We start from the raw sequence: 25,551 nt of genomic DNA on the forward strand, positions 1-25,551 counted from the left end.
TTTTAATAAACTTAAGTATCTACGTTTTTGCCCATTTGCTTGCAGTTGACCTGCAATTGTAATGTGTTGAGCGAGAGGGCTCAAAAACAAAAACAAAGAAAGAAAGAAAGTTAACAAAAATTCAATTAAAACACAAAAATAAATAAAAAAGAATGCGGCGAAAAAATGCACAAATGCAGTATTCCCATTAGCGTTGCAATTAAGTCAGGCAACGCCCGCTGAACCTTTTAATCTAATGTAATTCCATCCAATGCACTTCACTAACTCTCAGGCAATTACGAAAATAGACTTTGTCGAGAACTGATTGCCCTCTACTGCTGTGGTTGGTAATTAAATTCATATAAAAATAAAAATAAATATAAAAATAAAGAATGACATGAACTGCAGTCAGTCAGTCACTCAGTCAGTCAGTCACGCACCCTTTACAATTTGCCGCTGCATGTTATGGGGCAATCGATTATACGAATTAGTGCAACAGCGAAAGAACGAAATAAAAAAATATATACAAATACTTATGCGCGCTTACTTTGAAAACGGTAATAAATATTGATGTGTTAGATTGCCGTTGTAAAGGGGTTTTTTTAAGGTGCTCAGACAAGGGTGGTTTTGGTGGTTTACTTGCTACATATGAAATGGCGACCAATCCGTCGCTGGTCATTAACCTAATTTCAAGGAAAAATTCACTTTCACATTGTCGTGCAATTATATAGTACATACATACTTACACTTATATGGCGCATGACATCACAAAATGAGTACCACCAAGGAAGAGTCTTCATTGTCCTTGCATATATAATTGGCTCAAACACCGGCTATTGAGTGTTTGGCCGTAGTGAGCGATATCTTGTAAAGTATTGATCAAAAAATCTAAAGTTTATGCTCGTTGTCAAGGTGACATTTCACACTAAAAACATCTTTGCTGTTCTTTGTTTGTTCAACTCAGTTGTAAGTTACGGGCTGTTAACAATTATATTTTGATACAATACTCATATAATATCATCTTATATTACTTTTTCAACGCTCTTTAGTGTTACTAAGTAAACCCCAAAAACTATAATATTTACCTCTAAAATAAATAATTAGTTTTACCTATGTTTACATAGGCAACTATTTACATTGTCTGTGCATTAAAATAAAAATGTACCACTGAAGAGCTACTGAAGGGCAACATCCCAAATGCTTGAATATCCAACGTGGACCTAAATTTATGACCAAACAAAACTTAATAGTCGTTGGAATGACTATCTACATATGCACGAGTACATAGTTAAATATGTAAATAGAAAAAAAATATATTTAAGTATTTCCACTCATGTAGCAATGCAAATAAACACGAGAGGTAAAAGTAAAACCATTGTATTGGGTGCGGGACATTGCATGTGGAAAAGCTCTTTAACCGACATATTAAACAATAAGCAAATAAGTAAGTACAACATATGAAGTGAGGTAACATATGCAACTGAATATGTATGTGAGAAAATATGTAAATATGTATGTGAACAAATATATATACTCTGCAGGGAAATTCACTGGCAACCTACTGGCGCTCCGTTGGTGTATTCGGAATTATGATTAGCTGGCGTTGTTTTGCTTTTGCGTATAAGCAACTGATAAATTTAAATTCATGAGTACGACGATGTCCTTGAAAGTGTAAACGAATCCTTTTATTCAAATTTTTTCAAATTAATGTTGAGAGCTGAGGCAACTGCGCTTATTTTTTGCAATTACTTAATTACGTCATACTATACATTTTTTTTACCATAATCCAATTCATTTATCTTCAAGAAATTAATATTCCTAGCCATGCAGGTATTATTGGTAACCAGCATTAGCACTGATAATAATGTAAACTTTGGAGTCCAACAGAGAATCTCTCTTGCCAACAAGTGCTACGTAGGACTAAGTGGACAATTGAGTAGTAAAGTCCTTTCTCCACGCACAAATAGCACAATTTATAAGTCTTTCTTGGATGAAGGCGACATCCGATGAGGCGGCCTTGGGAGAGTTTAAGAGAAGGATTCTGCGTAAGATTTTTGGACCTTTGCATGTTCGCGACAGCGAGTATCGTAGGTGATGGAGCAATGAGCTTTACGGCGGCATTGACATTGTGCAGCGAATAAAAACCAGCGGTCCCACTGGGTAAGTGGTTTTCTCCAAATGGATGCAAATGCTGCAGCTATAGAAGTATTCGATGCAGTACCAGCTGGTGGTATCTGAGGTTCCTCTTCCTCTGACACCACCAGCTGGTCTTCCTTCACTTACACCCTTTTTGGGTGTTTGGACGAGATCCTCCTCCTATTTGTACCGTGCATCTTGATTCTGTTCCACAAATGAAGGGCTCTACAGTTTTAAGCCGACTGCGAACGGCAGATATTTTTTATCAGGAGCTTTTTCATGGCAGAAATACACTCGGATGTTTGCCATTGCCTGTCCGCTGTTACAAAATAAACTGTTTCTATCGCTTTAGTGTTTCATGCACGGAGATTCGAACTTACGCACTGCTGAATGGTAGTCACTTACCAACTCATTCGGCGACGACGGCCGTAGAAGGAAATATTACTGAAGGTAAATTTTACCCCGCTTTTACAGATGTTACACATCCGCCCATACTTTTGGAGATGTCCTTTTAATCATTGAGTAATTCAGTGATATGAATATTCTACTGCTCCTATGTAGTATGATAATAGTGCGATTGAGCAATTAATCCAGCTCGGATCATCGAATAATATTTTATCAAGATATGAGAAGGAGGAAAGTGCTTCTTTGCAAATCTGGATGTTCTAAGGACCAGTAAATTTAAACGCTGAATTCTGCAGGTCTAGAGTCAGTTGAAAAATTCCCCCGGTTACACTTGCAGTCAAAAATATCCAATTATAAGTAGCGTTGACTGAATTCGCCGCGAAATCGGAAAGGTTGAATTATCATACAAATAAAGGTAAAAATATATAAATATTTTCAAGGCAGTCTTACAATGACCCTTCGCGCTGTTCGATTAGACCTGGTGTTCGGAACAGCCAACCTATCAAACTATAAACTATAACAACAATAAATGCATGCTTGACAGGTGCTTGGATCGATCTCTCTTCACATTTTGCTGCCACCTTCGACAGTAGATGGTTTTTATCGAGAATGATAGATTAAAAGATTGCATTGTACCGGAAATTCGCTCTTGAATGGCAATAGAAATAGAAAAAACAGTACAACAAATAAATTAGTATAAATAGTAAATTCACTGAGACCAGGATAGCGGTTCGCGGAAGTCGCCCCCTCTGTATTGTTTCCAACATAAGTTGTCATGAGAAGCTTTTTCATATGCTTTCACAGATGCATTCAGTGGTTTGACCTTGCCTGTCAAGAGGCCACCGCTCTCAGAAAGACACATTTGCTGTTTTTTTTAATGTTCATACTTGTGATGAGAATCGTACTCAGCTCCGACTATCGATATGTCACGCACGCAATCTAACTTAGCGAAAGAGGTTTGTATGCCACCAATATTCGATCTGAGGCAGGGCGAGTCCATCCATGTATACACACATGGCTCACTGCTCGAGGACGGGGTGGGCGGAGGTGTATATTCTGAACATCTGGGGACCTCCTTCAGTTTTCGGCTTCCTGACTACTGTAGTGTCTTTCAGGCTGAACTGATAGCAATAATAAAAGCCGTGACATTGGTACGGTGTGACACGATACCTGGAGATCATATCTACATACATTTTCACTGAAAGCCAGGCGGCGATAAAATTCCTTACAAAGCAGTCGGCAGCCTCCAAGGTAGCCTTGAAAGGTCGCTCATCTCTTAACGAGATGGCTGAGTCATTTCACCTAGAGGTAGCATGGGTTCCTGACCGTTGTGACATTGAGGGTAATTACAGAGCCGATGAACTAGAGAGACATGGCACACGTACTTTTGGCTGGCTCATCCCCAAAACTGTATAAAGTAAGTCCAAACCGGTCTTACCGTTTGTAAATAAGTAATTTGTTTGTAAATAAGTAATTTGTTGATAAGCTTGGTCGATGAAGATTGAGCGTTTGAAGCGTTTAAGAGATGCTGTACGTCGCAAACGGCCGGAAATGTGGGCAAATTGTGCTGGATTATTTGACCAAACACCAAGTAAAAACCATCGTGCCAGCACCGTATTCACTTGATATAGCCCCGTGCGACTTATTTTTGTTTCCCAAATTGAAGTTACCCTTCGATGGACGTTGGCACATGTGTGTTGACGGGTCATACCATATTTTGAAGGAGATAAAATAAATTTGATAATATAAAAAAACAGAGTTAAATTTCTGTTTTGTTTTATTTAAATATTCCCGGTACTTTCTGAGCATAGGTATTGTGATGGCTTCCTTTTGTTAAGCTTTATTCTACATTTGTTAGCCCATGCAAAAAAACAAAAAGTAGTGGCACTAGTTCAGGTTTTTCCTACAGGGTGCATAAATGTAAAATAAGATTGGAGAGGGTGGCTCAGTTGCAATTCTCTTAACTCAAATAGGGCGACAAGAATGTAACTGGCATCGTAACCATAAGAGGGCACACCTTCGCTGCATAAAGCGTTGGGTGAAAATAAAGAAATAAAAGCAAACTAGAAATTAAAAACAGAAATTATGCATTATTCAACTGGTTTCCTGGAATATTTTTTTATATATTGTACATATGCACTTATAGAATGTATTATTTAAATGCTTATTGCAAGAAAAGTGAATTGGTAACCCAGAAAAGCAAAATTCTGCCAAAGCGCCAATTGAGGTGGCCAGACGTAAGGAAGAGAAAGCAAGTGCGCTACTGTGTGAGCGTGCATACATACATAAACATGTAAGCGGTATTATGACACTTCCATTCATATACAAATGCATATGTACATACGTACTGTGGCATGCAAGGAATTGCAATTTCCCATTGTAGTCGCCAACAGCGCGTGCCACACAGCTGGATAAAAGAAATTGCTGTTCACCTATGCCATGCTATGTGCATAAATGGTTAAGTTTTGTTGTGTGCCTTTTTGTAAATATGTATTTACACACTATGCACATGTAAGTGTGCAGTTGATGGCAAGTACACCAAGGCAGTGGTTGTAATGCTTGAGTGATTGTGATGGCGTTGATGACCTCACGTCGCTATGTCCGACAGACGACGGACGTGAGGCACTAGTTTAGTGACGCTTGCTAGGCACCTAAGTGGATATGCGCACATAGAAATTTACACATACCCGGTATGTATTAAAACAAAAATGTATCAACACAGCAACGACATTTCAACATGCAACCAAAACCTGGTGAAAACCATTTGCTCCATCTGCGGCACTTGCAGCTTGTGCAGCCATAAATTGGGGCACAAGCAAATGTGGTCAATTGAAAGTAAATAAACAACAGTAAATGGGGTGTAAAGTTGGTAGCAAATTTTTCATATGCCACAAAGCTGTAGACCTTATGAATGAAATAAATGCGTGCGTATGTATGGGTGCATGTACAGTACTTAAACTGCGTGATATGCAGAAAATTTCCAAAAATAATGGGCATGCATTCATTTCACTCACATCTTTGTTGTTGTTGTCTAGTGGTAAAATATGACAAACGCCATGCAATATGATTGAAGTTTTGTTGTTTTCCGGAGTTCTTTTTTTTCAGTTATTTTTTTTTTTGTTTTTTGTTTTTTTATAACCACTTGGCTCATTGCCAATGAAAGCCACACGCGATATTAAAATAAATGCAATAACAAAAGCAGGAATCAACAAACAACAAACAACAAAAGAGACTCCATGGTCATATTTTGTTTGTTTTGGCTGCTTGTTGAGAACAAATTTCACACTTTCCACTAAACACCGCTAAAATTGGGTTAAAAGTTCAACAAAAGTCTGCGGCCTTGTTGGGGCGAGCGCGCAAAGTACAGTTGGGCGCCGATTGCTTGCAAATACTTGTACGTATATATATAAAGGGTAATCAATTTAGAGGTATTGGATTCTAAATTGCAATTAAATAACGAAAATTCAAATCGATTGGGCAATCTTCATTATTTTTGTGCAGAACCATTCAAAACATTTATTTTTTAAAGATAATTCCTTTCAAATGTAGGCTGCAACTGCGTCATAATTGGACCAACCGTAAACACCAATATTGAATGACCCGCTGCAGTATTTCGGTCGGTCGGTCTCGTGAATAACTTTAGTAACGTTGGCATCCAATGCCTCAATCGAAGCTGTTTTATCCACAACGCATTTAGATTTTACATACACCCACAAATAAAAGTCCAAAAGAGTGATATCACACGATCTGGTGGCCAGTCCACTGATCCGAGGCGAGAGATAAATATGCTCACCGAAACGACGATCCATTGTTTCATGGGCTTTATGACAGGTAGCGCCGTGTTGTTGGCATCAGAGCTTGTGGAGATCACGGTCCTCAATTTCCGGCACTAAAAAGTCGTTTATCATGGCGCGGTAGCGCTTACCATTCACTGTTATATTGGCACCAGCCTCATTTTTGAAGAAATATGGGCTAATGATTCCTCCATTGTGGTGGTATTGTTGTGAGCACAGGTGTATTTTCTCCAATAACTGTACACAAAATGCTTTAATTACACCGGGTTTGTTTTCGTAGTTTTAAGCTTATTTCTGCTGAAAGGTTTTTTCTGTTTTAAATTGTAAACAGTTACAAAAGAGGCGTGTCTGTAAATCAAAAAGTGTTAAAAAACCACAGAACTAATTTTCAAACAGTAACAAATCAAAAATTGTCCAATTGATTGGATTAATGTTTTTCTGTTATTAAACTTTGAAATGTTTATTGTCAGCTCACATTAATCAAGTTTATTACTTTTTCGAAAAATACTATACTTTTGCAAACAGGTAAAGAAAATTTTCTTATGTAAAGGGATGTATTTTGGAAGCCGAAGCGTAGAGCAACCTTAAACGACATGTTGTGGAGTGAAATTAAAGTTATGATCTTGAACCGTTGTCAGTTTCATGCAGTCCATCGAAGAATCGATCGGCTAAGTGCAAAGTTTCGTAACTCTCTCACAGCCATCTTGGCTATGTCAATAGTTAGGTCACCGCGGAGGTGTCATTTGTCTTTAATTTTTTTTTTTCTTTTGCTGTTGAGGGGTATAGTGAAAATCGCTATTATACTGTTTATCGCTGTTCAGAAAGGAGCGAGCCCCTTAAAGCGAATATCGTTTGAGCTTAAAAAAACTAAATTACCACAAAGTTCTTAGAAAATTAGTTCTATGCATTAATTATTTAGTGCACTATGCCCAACCCTATATTAAACTCTTCATTTACAGAATAGAACATAAAAAGAACATACATGGAAATGTTATAATGATCTGCACACAGCTGTGATCAAATTGAAAGACACATTTGTTTAAACATTTTATAATCATTAATTATTCTTTCAAATATATCGAGCCATAACCGCCGAAAAAATGTATCCCACAAACTCAAAATTTTACAGGGGAAGGTTTTCTTTAAATTAAATCCGTTTGAATAAAGCCATTATTTTAAAATTTATAATGTAAATATGTTTTTGTGCAATACATTTAATTTTAATAATTTTAAATATATATTTGCATCATAAGGGTTGTTTTTGTGGGATACATTTTTTTTGCTTTCCTTCTGGCAACATATTATTAAAAAAGTGTGTGGGTTACACAAAAATTTATTTTAAGGAAGTGACTTCCCGTTTTTTTTATTTAATTTTTTTACTTAGTCCTTAAAATTAAATTACATTTGATTAAAAAAAAAAATAAATGTATACATTTCTTAGTATATTCGATAAAACAAAAATAAAGTAATGTAATTCATATATTTAAAGTTTTCTGTTAACAAAGTAATGTTATTCATATTAAAATCTTGTAAACTTGAATAACGATAGATAAAAATATATAAAGAACGCTAAATACTATCTTCCTGGTCGGTTTCAGGTAGCAAATCTTTAACAGATCCATCCCATTTGAAATTTAAATACTCGTGTTGGAATTTTACGGGTAAAGATTTTCTATCGCATTGTAGAATGAATATTTTCTAGAATAGAACAAAGTAACACTTTTTCCATAGGGAGTATTTAAGACCTTCTGCAAGTCGAAACTTGTACATAAATAAGCCGGATTCTCTTTGCATAGCTTTTGGTCCTCCAAAAATATTTGCTTACATTTCTCTTTGTCCTTTAGATGAATTTGATACTCTTACATTTATCTTTTTTAGGTAAATGAAAGCCTAAATTGAAACTGTTTCTAAAAATATTACGGAATACTCTTAACGATAACTGACTATTTTCTTTATTAATAGCTTTCAAATGTTTGACATAATGCTGATATACAGTTTTCATGTTTCGAAATTCTTGAGGTAGATATAATTTTGTACTTTTATTCCTGCCATAATGTGAAGGAACCGCTGGTAATTGTTCTATAAAGGATTTTACTAGCGATATGCTTGCTTCCTCAGATTTGTTGTGTGCAGTTGGCTTTTTTATATTTTCAAGGCAAGTTTTATACGAACTTCTATTTTTTATTACGGATATTAAAATCGTTTGTGAAGTGTTCAACGTTTACAATAAAAATTGTTGACAAACTTTAAAACTGCTATTATTGATATTGATAAAATAATTAAAGCTGCACTTTTTTCTGTCACTTTTTCCATATCGCCTTTTAATATCGACTTGTTTAACACAAGAAGACAGCCAATCTTTCTGTCTAATTTTGTTGCCGATTCCCCAAAAATATTCATTTATTCTTACTCTTTCATCTTCAGAAATTTTATCATGACACGAATTTGGACATTTTTTCTTTAAGCACGGGTTGAGCAAAACACTCGTATTTTTTTCTTAACTTTTTACAGCCTTTTAGGTGTTCTCTTTTGCTTTCTGTAGCCCCTTTTCCCAACACACGTTTCCTTCTCGACTTCTTTTAAACTTTCCAAACCATTTAAATCAACGAAAGATTCATCTGAATCGCTATACGGTACCAGGGAGAGCTGTAAAAATATCCAATAATTGAAAACAAAAACATATTTTGCAAAAAAACAAATTCATACCTTCGACATATTGTTCTAAAGCTTTATCTTTAATCAAAGTTTAAAAAAATTGTGTTTTTTTTTATTTTTTTCCCCTTGTGTTGTCATTTATTTTAAAAGAGAATTTAATTGTATCCCACACAAGCGTTCAAAGAAAATGTAAACAAGTCACCATATGCATTACATTAAAATTGTTTTTGTTATAAAATCATAACGGTTTAATCTACAGCCATGAAATTTCGACAGATGATGTAAATGATGCTGAACTATCGATTTCGATAACAAAACAAAAATCGATTATGGTGTGGGATACATTATTTTGGCGGTAATGGCTCGATATTTCGTCACTTCTGATTTAATCTGCCTGTGATAAAATATATTTATGCCTAAATTTGTTTCTCAATACATTTTTTTTTCTTTGTTCACTCTTTTTAGGGCCTCCGACAAGACTCAGTCTTGCATTGGTTTCGTTAATCTATTTTGATTTCTGACAGGGTAGGTGATTAGCCTGCCGCTACCAGTCCTAAATAGTGGGAATGCCCACCTGTCGTTACTTATTAAGAACGCCTTCTTACTGCTTGAAGCGCCATCTGTGTTTCACATTTTTCAGCCAGAAGGATCGCACAGATGGTTAAGGACTTCGCTAAATTTGGTGTGTCTGCGCTATTACCGCGGTTGGCCGCTTCCTTTTTTTGGCGCCACTGATGTAACTGTAACTTTCTTAGAAACAGGGAAAGTAGGTAAATGTGGAAAAGTGCGAGGACCGTGTTTGACGTGGGATTTGAACTCAGAACCTCTGGGATGGCAGGCTAGTGCAAACACGCTAGACTACGGAGGCCGACTATTAAACTACATTTCAGATACGGACATCAGTTAAAGCTGCGATTCAGTTTAAGCTTCTTCTATGGGCCCAAAACTGTGCTATCGTAGTGAGCTTTTCAATTTTTTGAAAAGCCAGAAGTTTTACAGGCGAAGCAGGCGAATACGTGGTTATAGAATTATATGAGCCGATTTTCGGCCAAAATGTCACGAAGAATGAATGCAGTGTAAGAAGGCGCATTGTCGTGGTACGGGCAGTGAGAGCAGTATCGGCAAAAATTTGGCTTTTATGTGCGAGTAGCTTTACGCGAATTACATTTAATAATGTAACCCGAATGGGTTGGAGCGTGACTACCACTCGGAATTCGGAGATTACGTAGATTCGAATATTCGTGCATGAATATCAAATAGAAAAAGTTTTTTCTAATAGCGATCGCCCCTCGGTAGGCAACGGAAAACATCCGAGTGTATTTCTGCCATGAAAAAGCTCCTCATAAAAATATCAGCCGTGCGGAGTCGGCTTAAAGCTGAAAGTTCCTCCATTTGTGGAACAACATCAAGACGCTTCGATTTGATCACGGCAATTTGCCTTATGAAAGTGTATATTGGTTGAATGGTATATATATCGGAAGATAACTTTCAGTACGATATAGTAATTACAGGTTTATCTGTGCGTTGCGCAACAGAAAAATTACAAATAAGAAGGAAATATATCACATTTATGCCCAAGCCACTAAGATGCAATTTTTCATCTTTTTTCATTTTTCATCTTTTTTTTCATTTTTCACTTTTTTTATTTTTATTTTTTTTCATATTCAACTCACATTGCCGTACATGAATAATGATCCAGCTGTCATCATTGGTTTCTAATATTTTTATTCGTTTGATTTTTTGTGCTTTGTACATTTTCCCATTGAGGAAACCAAAAGTAAAACCACAACTCTGCCGGTAATGAACTTTCTAAGCAACAAAAAAAGGGAAAATTACGAAACTTGATAATTTCAAGGGCCACAATCATACTTGATTCGAATAGTGCGCATACATACATACATACATGTGTATATCAACGCACACATGTATGTACTATATATACAATTTTTCATAATTAATGCGTGCACACTTAGCCTTAGTATGCCCATAAAATTATTGAACTCTCGAGGCATTTTCTCGTCGTCTTCAACTGAGCATAAGTGACCTAAAAATGTATGAGCAAAAACAAAAAATTTTAATTATGTGAAAAATATGTAAAGTAATACGCACAGCAAATTGATAAACGAAATATGCGCGCTTGCAAATGAAATGTTTGTGCTCCCAATCATTAAAAGAAACAAAGCAATAAGATTTCCAAACGTTTTTATGTGACTAAAGAAATATAGTTCAATTTTTATTTGGATCTGTCAAAAAACGGCCTTGAGCCCCTAGTGAGTTAATTTAAAATTAGCTTCAGTTGCATGAGTTAACCTACGCTTTACAAAATTACGATTTCACAGCGATTAGTTAACCGCCAAATTGAAACAAAAGTAATCAGCTGATTTATGTTAAGATGCCCATTTTATTTTTGGTTATATACTCGACGCAGCCCTTTGGAAAAATCTGTAAGCAAAACGCATAATAATCCAAAACTACCAGTTTTTCAATTAATTTTTTATCTGAGTTCTATATCCCAAATTAATTTTTTTGTGTGTTTGGTTGCGAAAATTATAGCTTTTCAATTAACCGATACAGCGTCCGGCACTCGAAGTGTCACCAATTAAAAAGGCCATAAATTTAGTTCTGAAAATTAGTTTTATTCAATTCAAAGTAAAAAATATACGAAAATAATACAAAATTAAGAATCAATTTACTTTTGCTCGATGTGACCACCGTTTGCCTTGACTATGGCCTTGAGACGATCCAGAAACGAATCGCAAGATTTCCGAATGTGACTTGCAGGTATTTTGGCCCACTCGCGGGCAATGGCTTTTTTCAGTGCCTCGAGACTGGTGAATCTTTTAACTCAGACCTTGCTTTCCAAAATGGCAAGCATTTACCTTGACGCCAGGTTCGATGAAAACGATTGGACTAGAACGATTTCCCGTCAGATGTCAATGTTCGGAAATTTACCGCTTTTGGCCAATCGAAGTAACTCCTTCACTCTCTAAGTCTGACTTATTGCTGCTTTGGTGTGAGATCATGCGCCTTTTGGATCTTGTAATACTTGACTTTGAGATCATTTTTCAGTATGCTACGGTCAGATATTTTCAGTTCTTTCACCGTTTTCTTTGCACTTCGTCGGGGTTCTCGCTCAAGTCACTTCTTCACTTTTGGAACCATTTCACGTGACATTGCAGTCTTTTGATGACCACCTCCATGACGTTTCGCGATAAACAAAAACTTTATGTACTTTGAGGTGCTCGAGCGCACGAACAATCGCTGGTTGTGATTTACCAGCCAAATATAATGCAATCCCACTATTACGTTTTAAATCCATTACTGAGTTTCTTTTTTCTTTCTGAACTGTCATTTAGCCAACTAACAGACAGCAGATACCCGTACATCAGCTGCGCGAGCGGTCTGAAGTTTGCCGGACCCTGTAATGGAATACTTCTTAAGCAAAAGAAATGATTTTTTGAGGGATACAGTTTCTTTATTCGACTTCATGCTAAAACATATCATATGTACATATATTCAATTTTTTGTAAAATTCTCCTACATTGAAAATCGTCAGAAATTCTATGAAAATTGTTCAGAACAAAAGATAAACCACAAAAACGTTTCATTCAAAAAAGCCAATTCCCAAACCATTTTTTTACAACTGAGTACAATACTTAAGATATCTAACCAAAAAATTCTAAAAATTAATTCAAAATAATAACTTTTTTGTTTAAATAATTGGAGTATCTCTTCTTCGCCTATTAAAATGTATTTATTCCATAAACAACATTCGATTTTCTCTACATTACTAATATCCTGAAAATATAATTAATTCATTTTATTGAAAAGCGCGAAAATAATAATTTTATATTTAAATTTGTTTATTAATAGGAATAGGCATAGGCCCAGCTTCTTCACCTATTCTCCTATTCTATTTTTTGATAGCGGTCACCCCTTGGAAGGCCATGACAAACCTCCGGGTGTATTTCTGCTATGAAACAGCTTCAAGTTAAAAACCATCTACTGTTCGGAGTCGGCTTGAAACTGTAGGTCCCTCCATTTGTGAAACAACATCAAACATGCACACCACAAATAGGAGGAGGAGCTCGGCCAAACACCCAAAAAGGGTGTACGCGCCTATTATATATATATATATTTATTTATATTATTTTTAAATTATATTATTTTTATTTATTTATTTACAAACACCAAATTTCAACAAGCACAAACTTCAAAAGCTCTCTAATAAGGATTGAATTTAATTCGTCATTATTTCCTGTAATCCTGGGCGAACGTGTGACTCATTTATGAGGGCAAAGGAAGTAACCGAATCTATTATTTATTATTATTATTCATTTTTTAATCTTTTCAAATTTAATTAAAATAAGTTTCCAATTATTAGATTAGATTAGATTTGTGGGCGGTTGGACAAGTCCAAGCACTCAGTTAGAAGACCATTGTACTACACCCGGATAGATTTCAGTAGAAAGAATAGAGATAGGAAAGATAAAAATTGGGTGGTAGGACGGATAAATTAGTTTGAGGTCACTCTTCCACAAATCTCTTGGATTTATTGATGAATTTTAAGAGATCCGGAAGAGGAAGAGTATGAACTTTATCAATACTAAGTATATCGCAACCCAATATCCTACATCTGATTCTGGAAAAGCTGGACAGCTACGGAGAAAATGCTTTGCAGTGTCGTCATCCTCCAGACGGGATAGGCATATCGGGCAGCCATATGCTGACCACAGGCGTTATGCCTTGTGATTATACCCACCAGCACTCTCAGGTCCTTTCTACTGAGTTTTAGGAGAAAGGTCGCTATTTTCCTGTTTGGTTCTTTCACAAAGCACGAGTTCAACCAAGACCAACGTCCTCTATGGGTAGACCTCAACTCATAGTCGATGCGGAATTGACACCTAGAAAGGGTTGAGGTCCTTGTGGCTTACTTGCAGAGCCTTCATTTGCCAATTTATCAGCTAACCCGTTCCCTGTAATACCACAGTGTCCAGTTATCCAAATAAGAATAACTTTGTTGTGTTTTGCAACATTGTTCAGTCTTGTCTTACATTCACCGACCAACTTCGAAGAGCAGCGTGGGTTAGCAATTATTAAATAAAAGATTCATATATATACCTGTATTCTAAAATTTACGCACATATGTAAGCACATACAGGGTGGGCCATATAGCGTTAGCTTTTTGAACCACCTATAATATTTTTTTGAGAATGGTAACACAAATGACATGTCAAATGTGTTCATAATTTACTTAAAGGTTTGACATTTACGAAATGGGACGCTATACGCTTGAATAAAGTTGGGAAATATTGAAAACCTATTTCCAAAGTGGTGAGTCTTCTCCTTCTTCCGCGATTACAGTAAATGGCGAGCGTTACCATGCTCAACGAGTTTTTGTTTCCAAAAATTTAAGAGGATGACACGGACGACATTTGGTTTCAACAGGACGGTTACACTCGAACTTTTGGCTACCGTTTTTGAAAACCGAATAATCAGCCGAAATTCCGATATCAATTGGCCGCCTCGGAGCTGTGATTTAAGCCCGTTGGACTATTTTTTGTGGGGAGCCGTTAAGGACAAATGCTATGCGAACCATCCAGAGACGGTTGATGCTTTAAAACACGAAATCGAAGTAGCCATTCATGAAATTGAACCCAAACAATCGAAAATGTGCTTAAAAATTGGGTTGATCGAATATCGAAAATATTGATTAGTTTTTTTTATAGCCGATTCAAAAAGCAAATTTTACATGGCTCACCCTATATTAGGAATATCAATCACGGGACTCTTCTCTTTCGAAGAGCCTTAGATTTGAATTATTTCGACGGAAAACTTCAACAAAAGGCAAGTAGACGTGTTGGTTTATCTCCTGAGTTAAAGCACGGCTCCAGAGAAAACACGGGGAAGTGGATTCCTACCTTACCAAAATCCTTAGAGGTAATGGATATTTTGAAGTGTACCTTCAACTCTTCGAGCATGAAAAGACTTTATACGGCGTGAACTGCGAACTAGCAATCGACAAAGATGTGCTTTCCGTATGACTTCGATTCAGAAGGCTTAAGGAAAAACTAGAAGATAATCATTGCGTAGCGTCACGTCCGAGAATCGAGGGCCACAGATGCTAAAGCGCAAGAACGCATGGAACGAAGTATAGCACATGACTGCCAAAGTGATGCAGCAAATTCGGTACAGCGAGCAGGCAAAATATGAGTGTGGGCGTACAGATCCGACAGAGGTTGCTCCCCACTGATATGGTTTTATAATTGGGTGGTAACAAGTAGACGCTACGTTTGACAACCTTCCAGTGAAATACTTGACGGTAGTAACCGGGAATCGGTACTATGACGGAAGGAGGTATAGTTCAGGTTAAAAACCCACACGCATGAGGCAGGCCTTCTGGGAAAAATCAAACGAAGAAAATTGTGTATAAATGTATGTATGTGTGTATGCGTGTACATATGTTCCAATCTATTTATCTATTTCTTTATTAAATTCCTCCGTATTCGAATAATTCATGAATTCTATGGACATTTTACAAAAAAGTGAGAAAAAACACACAAACTTTTCTCGCCTACTTATATACATATATATGTATGTAAATATATTATATATATATGTACTCGTACATCCTCAAGTACATACGTCAAATTTGGCTTGATTTATTGAAGTGTTAAGAAAATAGCAAAATACAGAAAAATTCTAATTTCACTAGACCGCCATAGTCACCCGCCGTTCCATAAATAAACAAGGCACAATATAAAGTTTTTGAAATAATTTTTGAAATACAGTAGATTCTGTTTTTATGCGGTATATACGTTCCGCAAGAAACAGCATAAAAAAACAGCATAAAAAAGCTACCAGTTCTATAGTAAAACTATAGATACGTTTCAAAAGTGCTAAGAACCGCATAAATCTGAAATAATGTAATAAAATCGCATAAAAAAAGGTACTAGTCCCATATTATAACTATAGATATGTTCCATAGACCGCATGAATCGGAAATAATTAAATAAAATCGCATAAACAAAAAATTGTGTTTTTGAAAATTATATCTTTATTTAAGAAACGTCAGAGTCGAAAAATAAATTTACATCGTCAGAAATAGAATCAGACAATACCCGCATGTTGCGCATTCGTTTAGGATTTGGCGTAAAATCCCTTCCGTCACTTGAGCAAATGTACACGTCTGATCTAGATGGTGATGCAAGCGGTTCCATACTTGTAGGGTTAGCATTTTTGATGCAATCTGTGATGAGTTTTTGCTTAGCTGGTTTAGAATCTTGTTTATATGTACAATTCCCGATAGGTCGACATGCATTTTTTTATTTTTTTAAAAACCGCACTATTTCAAAACCGCATAAAAACAGAATCTACTGTATATACAAATGTGTCTGTAGATAAGCATTTGTGTATGCTTTTCCACAAAACATATCTGTACATAGCCACATTATTTTTGCGAACAATTGTGAAAGCTTGCAGCAATTCGTGAAAAGTAGTGGTAGAGATTATTTTTTCTTGCTAAATTAATTAAAGTTTGTTTGGAATTTTGTGGCGTATAGATATACATACATATGTACAATATAAAAACTGTTTATTGTTAAATTTCATGTTCGTATTTAAACAATACAATAATGGATTGAGGCATAAAAATGTGTATAAAAATACCCTCAAATTAAGTCACTCCATCTTTTTACAATATTTGCGATATTTTTTATGCACACTTTTTTTCCTTTTTTTATAAAAAATATATTACATTGCATAACATAAGCCTCATAAATCAATTTACAAACAAATTTAAAAAAATTCACAAAAATTTATATTAATAAATTAAAAAAAAATCATCTAATTTTTCAACTTTGTAATCAAAATTTTTAGAAAACTTCTAGGTACGCTTTTTTATAACCCATGCAATTTTAGTAAATTGAAAATATCACATTGTTCAAGAATCGCGTTGATTTTTGGCAATTTTGTTTTTTTTTTTTTTTTTGTATGTGTTCGGAAACCTTTTATATGATGATAAGTAAATACAAGGTTGATGAGTATAGAATTGCGGAAGAATTGCTCTCCATCTGGTTGAAAAGCTATTTTCGGAAATGGCACGAGCGTTGCTATTAATACTTCTGGCCTTGGGCACTTTTACTGTTGTTAGCAAGATGGCAAGAGTACGCCAGGCACACTTCAAGTAGCACTTACGTGCCGTTTTGATACTGTTGTTAGCAGTCATCTAACATTTCCATTGCAATATTTGACATAAATTCAGAAATATCAAATGATATTTGGCATAATTTCAGAAATGATACAAAGGTTCCAATTAATACTCCTGGCCTTGGACACTTTGACTGTTGTTAGCAGCCATCTGATATTTCCATTGCAATATTTGACATATTTTACCATAAACCTTTTCAGAACGTTTTGATTTGTGAGTCCTATAAGCGTTGCTTACAGTAGCTTTAGAAAATCATATGTTATGGGCGAAAATCTGAGCTCTTTAACACTCAGATGTCTACTCTTCTGCAACGCAATTTGATTTGCGTAGAGCTGTCATTCGTTTGAAACCGGATTCGATACATACGGTGCACATGAAACATCTAATGATTGCACAAGTTTTTTGTAATTGCGATCACCACCCACCAGGCAATATTTCTGCCATAAAAAATCTGCTAACAAAAATCATTTGTCACTCGGAAGCGGCATAAAATTGTTGCTTTTGTGGAATAACGTCAATACGCACACCAAATATTTCCGGTTAGGTTTCCGTTTGGTGGCTGCTAACTAACACAAGGTGCTTTCAAATATGACGCCTAGATGTTGTTTTAAAATAAAGCATGTAAAGGTTTAGATTCTTTCAGGTTTCACTATTTTTGTCCAAAATACGGGTCATCAATTATAAGTGAAAAAATGGCAACATTTAAATGAGGGGGCACGTCTACAGGCAAAATCCAGCAAACATTCGATTCATGAATACCCAATTGTTGAGGCCGACGAGGTATCGATGTTGAAGGTTTTAAGGCAACACTTTACGCTACTGCAGCAATATTCACAACAGAACAACAAGTTTTTGGTCTGCCAGTCCTTTCTCCAAACTCGACAAAACCAATTTCTTGAAATTTGTTTACCAACCTTTGAATTGCCAACTCATTCGGACGATTATATCCACTAAAAAATCATCAACTTCGCGATATGCTGTTCTTAAAGATCAACCATTTTAATAATGAATTTGAATAATTTCAACGCGTTGTTCTAACGTGTGAAATTGCATATCTGTCTACTTGAGAAATGTCAAAGATAACAAAAAAAGGTATCGTCTAGCAATTATTCACTGCTGACAACTAGGCGCCCCTTTTGAAATAGCCTTATATGGCTCTTTGACACGTTACTACTTTCAGGATGGCAAAAATTGCTGTTTGGAACACAGTTGCCATTTCCCCCATAGCATACTACATACTATCGCCCAGCATAGTTCTCAGGCTTAAAAATGTACAAAGGATATATAGACTGTAAGTAGGTTGAGTGCTGTTCTATGCAAGTGTTGTTTTGTGTAGTTATGACAAAAGGATTCATTCTGCTCTTTGGATAAAAATATTGCGCTTTCCTTCACTATTGGAATTTCACATGTGTGTGTGTGTGTGTGTGTGTGTGTGTGCATTGGTAGATGTACATTCATTATACCCACTATGTATGCAGTTACTTGCATGCCGAATACAATCTATTCGTATAATCATTGTCTGATAATTCTGTATTGTCTGCATCCAATCCATTCAAGGCTCAAATTGTGACAGTAATATAAATTAAGTTCACACAATGGAAATGTGCGCTTAAACATACAATAAACACACGAAAATCGTAAGCGGTAAAAGTTGACAAAGCAACATAAATAGAAAAAAATCAATTATTTGTGAAGCATTGCTGGTAAATCGCCACTGACACACTTTTTCATTCTATTTTTTGCGCTCCTACCGACAATAAAAGCCCATTATTGGCATTCAAAGCGTTTTGGCGAAATCAGTTTATGCACAGACATACTTTTACTTTTTATTTATTGTATTTTTTTAGCGAAATTGGGGTACTGTGCGTAAATATTTAATTTGCTTTCAGGTGATTCATAAACTTAGCCTTGCTATTTATTTAATTAAAACAATTTGCATTTAAAAGCTCGTATGAAAAGTTGTAATTAGCCTAATAAAAAAGAGGCACGAAATGTACTCTGGTGATGTCATTGTGGTAATCGCTCTTACACTTCCTGGGTTTTGAACATAAGAATCTCAGTGAGGCTTAATTGTGGTTGTGCTATGAAAAAATATACGATTACAAATCATTTTATATTAACGAAAATAGGCGTTGGACTTTTTCACACTTACATTTAGGACATAAACACATACCCGCCCTACCCACATATTAAAAAAGAGTCATGCACTTTGTAGGGAAGAAAAGGCGTAATACCTCAGAGAAATAAAATTGTCAAAAATCAACAGTATTTTGTAGTCACCTGAAACTTGCACTTTTTTACATTAAAAATACCATGAAAATTAAAAATTTGTCAAATTTTAAAAGTTTAAAGTTTTGACGGAATTTTGAAAAATTTTGAACAAAGTTTCAAACTGCGTAATATGGTTTTTGTGGTAATGGGAACTTTATTTTTACATAATTTGATGATTTTGCAACGGGTTGTATATGAGAAGAAATCGTATGGGTGCGAATTAATAATGGTTGGGGCAAGTATTATGTAGGTTGGGTTAGGTTAAATGGCTGCCCTATCTTAGGGCACACTTGGACAAATATTGAAAATTCGTCCGTTGTGATGCCATACATGTGAGAGGAGAAAGGAGAAGGGAAGGAAGAAGGAGCCTTGGGATTATAGACGATACTCGAATTATGATACAAATAGACGATGATGATCATGACCGTGGCTGATTTGCGTTCGTAGTTACCCGCAACAATCTACTGATGAATTTCACCAAATTTATGATGTTTAGACCCGCTATATCCGCAGGCTTAGCGAAAAAATCAGAGCCCAGTTGTCTAAATCTTTGCCAGACGAGAGCAGGGCAGCTGAGAAGAAGTTGTTGAGGTGGTTTCTCTTCGTCCTCCAGACAGCTTCTGCAGAACGGACTTGACGCAATCCCAAGTCTCACGGCATGAACACCCAACGGACAATGTCCGGTAAGGATACCCACCAAATTCGAGAGCAGGGGCTTTGTTAACCTTAGGAGTTCCCTCGAGCGTCCCCGATCTACCCGTGACCAGAAGGAGCTCGCGACCTTGCACGTTTGCGCACTAGCCCAGCGCTCGCTGAGTTGACTCGAGGCCCATCTTTCCACGAGCAGGCCACAGGTTCTTAAGGGAACCCCAATTCTCTCATTTCGCGACGAAACCATTTTCAAAATTCCCTGTCTAGCCAGCTCATCAGCCTAGCAGTTTCCCTCTATGCCGCTGTGACCGGGAGCCCAAATGAGCCTGATGTCGAAGTATTCGGATGCAATCGAAAGAGAAGCCAGACATTCCCCGACAATCTCGAAAGCACAAACAACGAGGCCGAGGCCCTAATTGCCGCTTGGCTACCGGAGTAAATATTTAATATAAATTTAAGTTGACCATGTTTGACATGCCTCGCCGCCTAATGTTGCACCCCGCCCACTCATCCCTTGAGAGAATACGAGTAGAAAACGATCCGCTCGGACCTAGCGTGGGTGTACAGTGGTTGGGGCAAGTATTACAAAAATAAAAACTTTTAAATGGCGGACATAATGTAGAGGACCCTGCGTGAGACAGTTTTTCAAGATTAGTTGGGCAAGATTAATATCAGAATTTTTTCAATCATAAGATATTCCAAAGGAGTCAAACAGCAGCAACTATGCGGCTAATCGGCATCACCCCCATTAATATTTTCTAACTTCGTTCAAGCAAAAAACGGATCATTTTGTAAATATCTGGTTATAAACTAAATTTCTGATACTCGAATTTATGATACAGAAATAAATAGAAGGTAGGCGAATCTATTCAAGGAGGTACAAAACAATAGCGCACCAAACTGTTGTATTTGGAAACCTAATATAGTATCGATATCAACTTCTATAGATTCACCTTGATAGTTCTATTAAATGGGATTCATTGTTGTTGCTAATCATTAAATAAATTATTAGCGTTTATGTTTTTCTCCCTTACAAACTTTTAAGGGTGAAGTTTGGAAAAGGTAAATAGAAATGTATGAAGTTAAGTGAAGAAAGACATAAAACACATTAGTAAAAAATAGAAAGAAAAATATAATAAATATGAGCTGTGAATTTCTGAGTTTCCAAAACTCGGTGCATTTGCGCAACAGATCGTGAATAAAGTTTGTTTTACTTTACCCATCATCTAATTTATAAAAAAACAACTCGAAGCTTGGAATAAAGGTCCGAACCTTTTGCGTCTGCTCACATCTTTATTTTAGCTGAGTTTAAGGGGGGAAGCAAACAGTGGGGAATTGAAAAAACGCTACTATCGAGTGCAACTAAGAGGCATAAACAACGGTAAAAATTGGATTGAAAAAGAATGAGAATTTGCATGTTGCGCATTATTCATGTGCAAGTGGAATTGAAATCTACGCCAACCCAACAGAACACAGCAATGATTTCATTCAAACAGACAATTTTTGCCGCACGGTTTTGAAAAAATTAATGGAAAAATTATCCATGATTCAAATTGAAGAAATTTCTGCATAGAGTGAAGAGAGTGATAGAAGAGCGAGAACTAACTGAATAATGATAAAGTTTAGTGTTTTTATGATCGGTCACAAGCTGATTGAATTTCTCTTTCCCTAAAACTAATCGACTTTGATTATACTAAATAGCAGTGATTTGATGCGCTCTCACTGGTCCTTCTGCGGTTATTTAGAACCTAACGAAGCCACTAAAGTTCGGCTGTATATGGGAGCTGGTGCAGCGATAAGTCTGGATCAAGGTAGAAAAGCTGCAAAATTGCTTCCAAAGCTTCCATGGTGATGTTAGTAGAATAAAGCGGATGCTTCTCTGCCTAGAAAGCATTAAATGTGTAAGGGCTATGCAAAAGTCAGTGTATTTGATTTTCGTCAATTTTCGCCCAAACGATTAAAGTGCATTCGGTTAAACTATAGCACTGTTGTGCGCAGCAGTGAAGCTCATGTTACGGGTTATTTTACATTATTGAAATTTTTTTAGGCAAATAAAAAAAATTTAAAATTTTAAAAATTTCGCTATTGAGATATTGGAAATAAAATGCCACCGGTTCCTTTTATATGTTCTTCTACATTTGTAGGATAAAGCAAATTTATTAAGAGTTTTTTTGTTTTGGAAAAAAATTTATTTTGCGATAGGACTCCTGTGAGTCTCGATGACTGGGCACAGTACTTCAGCAGTGAATCTCATTTTTCGGATTATTTTACATGATTGAAATTTTTGTAGGCAAATAAATTAAAACTTTTTGTCGATAAATAAATTTATTTTTTGATGTTGGCGAATTTGGTCTTTGTACACTTCTGCCTTTGCACCATCTTGAAATTGGCAGTTTATAGTCAGAAACAATAAAATTAACATTTAACAGCAAACAAAGTGAGCATTGAAAGTAAATTCATGGTAATTTTGTTGGATAACATAACATTTTTTTAAACTATCTCAGCAGATAGATCTACTTCTTCGGTTTTTGCAAGAGATGGCACATTCTATGCTCGTTAATTTGTTTGCTTTTTCTACTCCTTGGTATATAGTTGAGGAGTTGAAAATATAAAAAATTGTCTAAATTTCAGTCTGGATGCAACTTTGTTCCACGTTTAATTTGCTACTGGAGGGACTGTCGGCAACAATGATTGAACGGCAATTGTTTTTATAGTTTAACCTGAAATTATACTAACACTCAAGTTACGTCAGGTAATACTATTGATTTGCTTTGAAATTGCAAAATTATATAATTACACTAGGCAACCAGAGCAAATCGCTCAATTTACATCCAAGTCCAAGTAAGCAATACAGTTTTTTTAGAGGTAGGGATATTTTATGAATTTATTTTGACTCAACAAAGGAATCAATCGAAAATCTGTGAAATAGGTTTAATAATATAGCTTTCATGGTACAAATACAAAATTTTTCGTCTGAATTAATTTCAAAATGGCCGCTGTCCAGCAGTTCTCCTAAGGCGCCTTTTTTTCTAGTGGGTCCATTGCCGAAGACGTAAACTCCTTAATTTTTGTCCTGGATCAAAAAATAAAATTTTTTTAGTTTCTATATAACAACAGAAAGAGACGTACGTAGGATTTTTTCCATATTTTGTTTTTTCGCGAAATGGTGCACGTTTGAACAAAAAGTTACAATTTTCACTATAAAGAACGACATAAAATTGTTGATTAAAAAAAAAACTATGTAATATAAATAAAAAATCCTACGTACGTCTCCAGAGAAAGGTATTTCGAATGTATTGTCAAAATTTCGTAAGAATCGGTAAAGATTTGTTCGAGTTATGTCTTCGGCCAGTTTAAAAAAAGTGATTTCGAGAAAAACGCGTTTAAAGTTGTAAGTATTGTAAAATCATACCTGCGAGGCACTGCCGTCGAATGAAAAATTTGGGCATTTAGACATTTTTGCTGGCATCCCTCATTTGGTATATTATTTCTAAGACCCTAAAGCACCTTTTAAGACAAAAAAAAATTTTTCGATTTTTTCAAAATTCTAGACCAGCTTCCCCCCTTAACAAAGCTCGCCAGTCGTTTCTTTCTTGTGCTAACCGACGCTAGTTAGTGAAGCCAAGTCCTTCTCCACCTGATCTTTCTAACGCAGAGGAGGCTTTCCTCTTCCTCTACTACCACCACCTGGTACCGCGTCGAATACTTTCAGCGGCAGAGGGTTTGTATCCATTCGGACAATATGACCCAGCCAAGGTAGCCGTTGGAACTTTATTCGCTGCGCAATCTCTATGTCGTCGTAAAGCTCACACATCTCATCGTTCCATCTCCTGCGATATTCGCCGTTACCAACGTGCAAAGGTTCAAAAATTTTGCGCAGAATCTTTCTCAAATACACTCCAAGGAGGCGCCTCTTATTATTATCATAGTCCAAGCTTGTGTGTCATGATGAGAACCTTATAAAGTGTTAGCTTTGTTCGTCGATAGAGGACTTTACTAGTCAATTTCCCACTTTATCCAAAGTAGCCCTTGTTGGCAAGACAGATTCTCCGTTGGAATTCAAGATTATTATCGGTGTTAATGCTGGTTCCTAAATAAAAAAGGTCCTTACTACTTCAAATCATAAGTGTCAATAGTGACGTGGGTGCCGATACGCCAGTGTGCCGATTGTTTGTTTGATGAAAGGATGTGCTTCGTTTTGCCATTCATTCGTTCACCACCAGACCCATTCGCTTTACCTTTTTATCCAGTTTGGAGAAGGCAGAACTAACAGTGTTGTTGTTAAGGCCGATTATGTCAATATCATCGGCATACGCCAACAATTGTACGCTCTTATAGAAAATTGTGCCTGAAATTCTAGCAGGTTAAAGCAGCCACACGATAGCGAGTCACCCTGTTTGGAACCTCGTTTGATATCAAATGGCTCGGAGAGGTCCTTCCCAATTCTGATGGCGCTGCTGGTATTGAGCAACGTCATCTTGCATAGCCGTATTAGTTTTGCGGAGATACCAAATTCAGGCATCGCGGCAAATAGCCAACTCCTTTACGTGCTGTCGAATGCAGCTTTAAAATCGAGAAAAAGATAGTATGTTTCGATTCTCTTTCATGGGTATTTTTCAAGACTTCACATATTGTGAATATCTGGTCGATTTTTGAATTTCCAGGTCTAAAGCCACACTGATAAGGCCCAATGAATTGGTTGAGGTTGGGCTTTACTCTTTCATACAATACGCTCTACTATCGGCTCTCGCTGCTTTGTTGTTCTTTAAACGAGTTATCGCTATTCTCAACTCATCATGGTCGGGTAGCGGAACAACAGCGGATCTATCAAAAAGTGGAGTACAACAATGTCAAGCTAGGCAAAAGTTTTCGATTCTAAATCACCTAGTGAAAATTCATAGGGTCTGCTCGGAGATTAAACGATATGAAAGATAAAATGAAATAAGAGTATAGCCGAAAATGCTCCGATGCATTGTTCTATTATTAAAACGAGTAATACAGAAAGGTGGCAGATTGAAACTACCTTCTATTTTCGTATAATAGTTGAAAATCGTAATACTATTGTAGATCACAAAAATGCATCCCCTTCTTTGTAACTTTTGTTGGTTTTTCGATATAAAAAGTTGATAATAACAGAAAAATCTAGGGGTACATATATATGGGGCATTCTTCGCCAACCGGACACCCCCATCTGCCGAGAACAGTTTTTATAAAAAAAGAATTCACAGTAAAACTTTTTTTCTTCTGGAGAATTGGAAAATCTTTTAATAATCACTTCCTTTTTGTTTGAGATTTGGAAGGAATGGCTTTTTAGTATTTAAAAAGTGCCACATGACAAATTAAAGTACATGACATAAGCTTTTATTTCGGCATAGGGAAAAATTTTTTTTATAAAAACTGTTCTGGGCAGATGGGGGTGTCCGGTTAGCGAAGAATGCCCGATATGTAAAT

The 25,551-nt window shown here is 36.2% G+C and overlaps 1 protein-coding gene across 4 annotated transcripts in view; it reads right to left on the bottom strand.

The window, feature by feature from the left end:
* Window positions 1-25,551, bottom strand: part of LOC129237406 (uncharacterized) — a 105,410-nt gene that overhangs the window by 78,810 nt on the left and 1,049 nt on the right. The gene's annotated exons all lie outside the window — the stretch shown is intronic.

The sequence above is a fragment of the Anastrepha obliqua genome, chromosome 2 (genome assembly GCF_027943255.1).
Source record: "Anastrepha obliqua isolate idAnaObli1 chromosome 2, idAnaObli1_1.0, whole genome shotgun sequence".
Lineage (NCBI taxonomy): Eukaryota > Metazoa > Arthropoda > Insecta > Diptera > Tephritidae > Anastrepha > Anastrepha obliqua.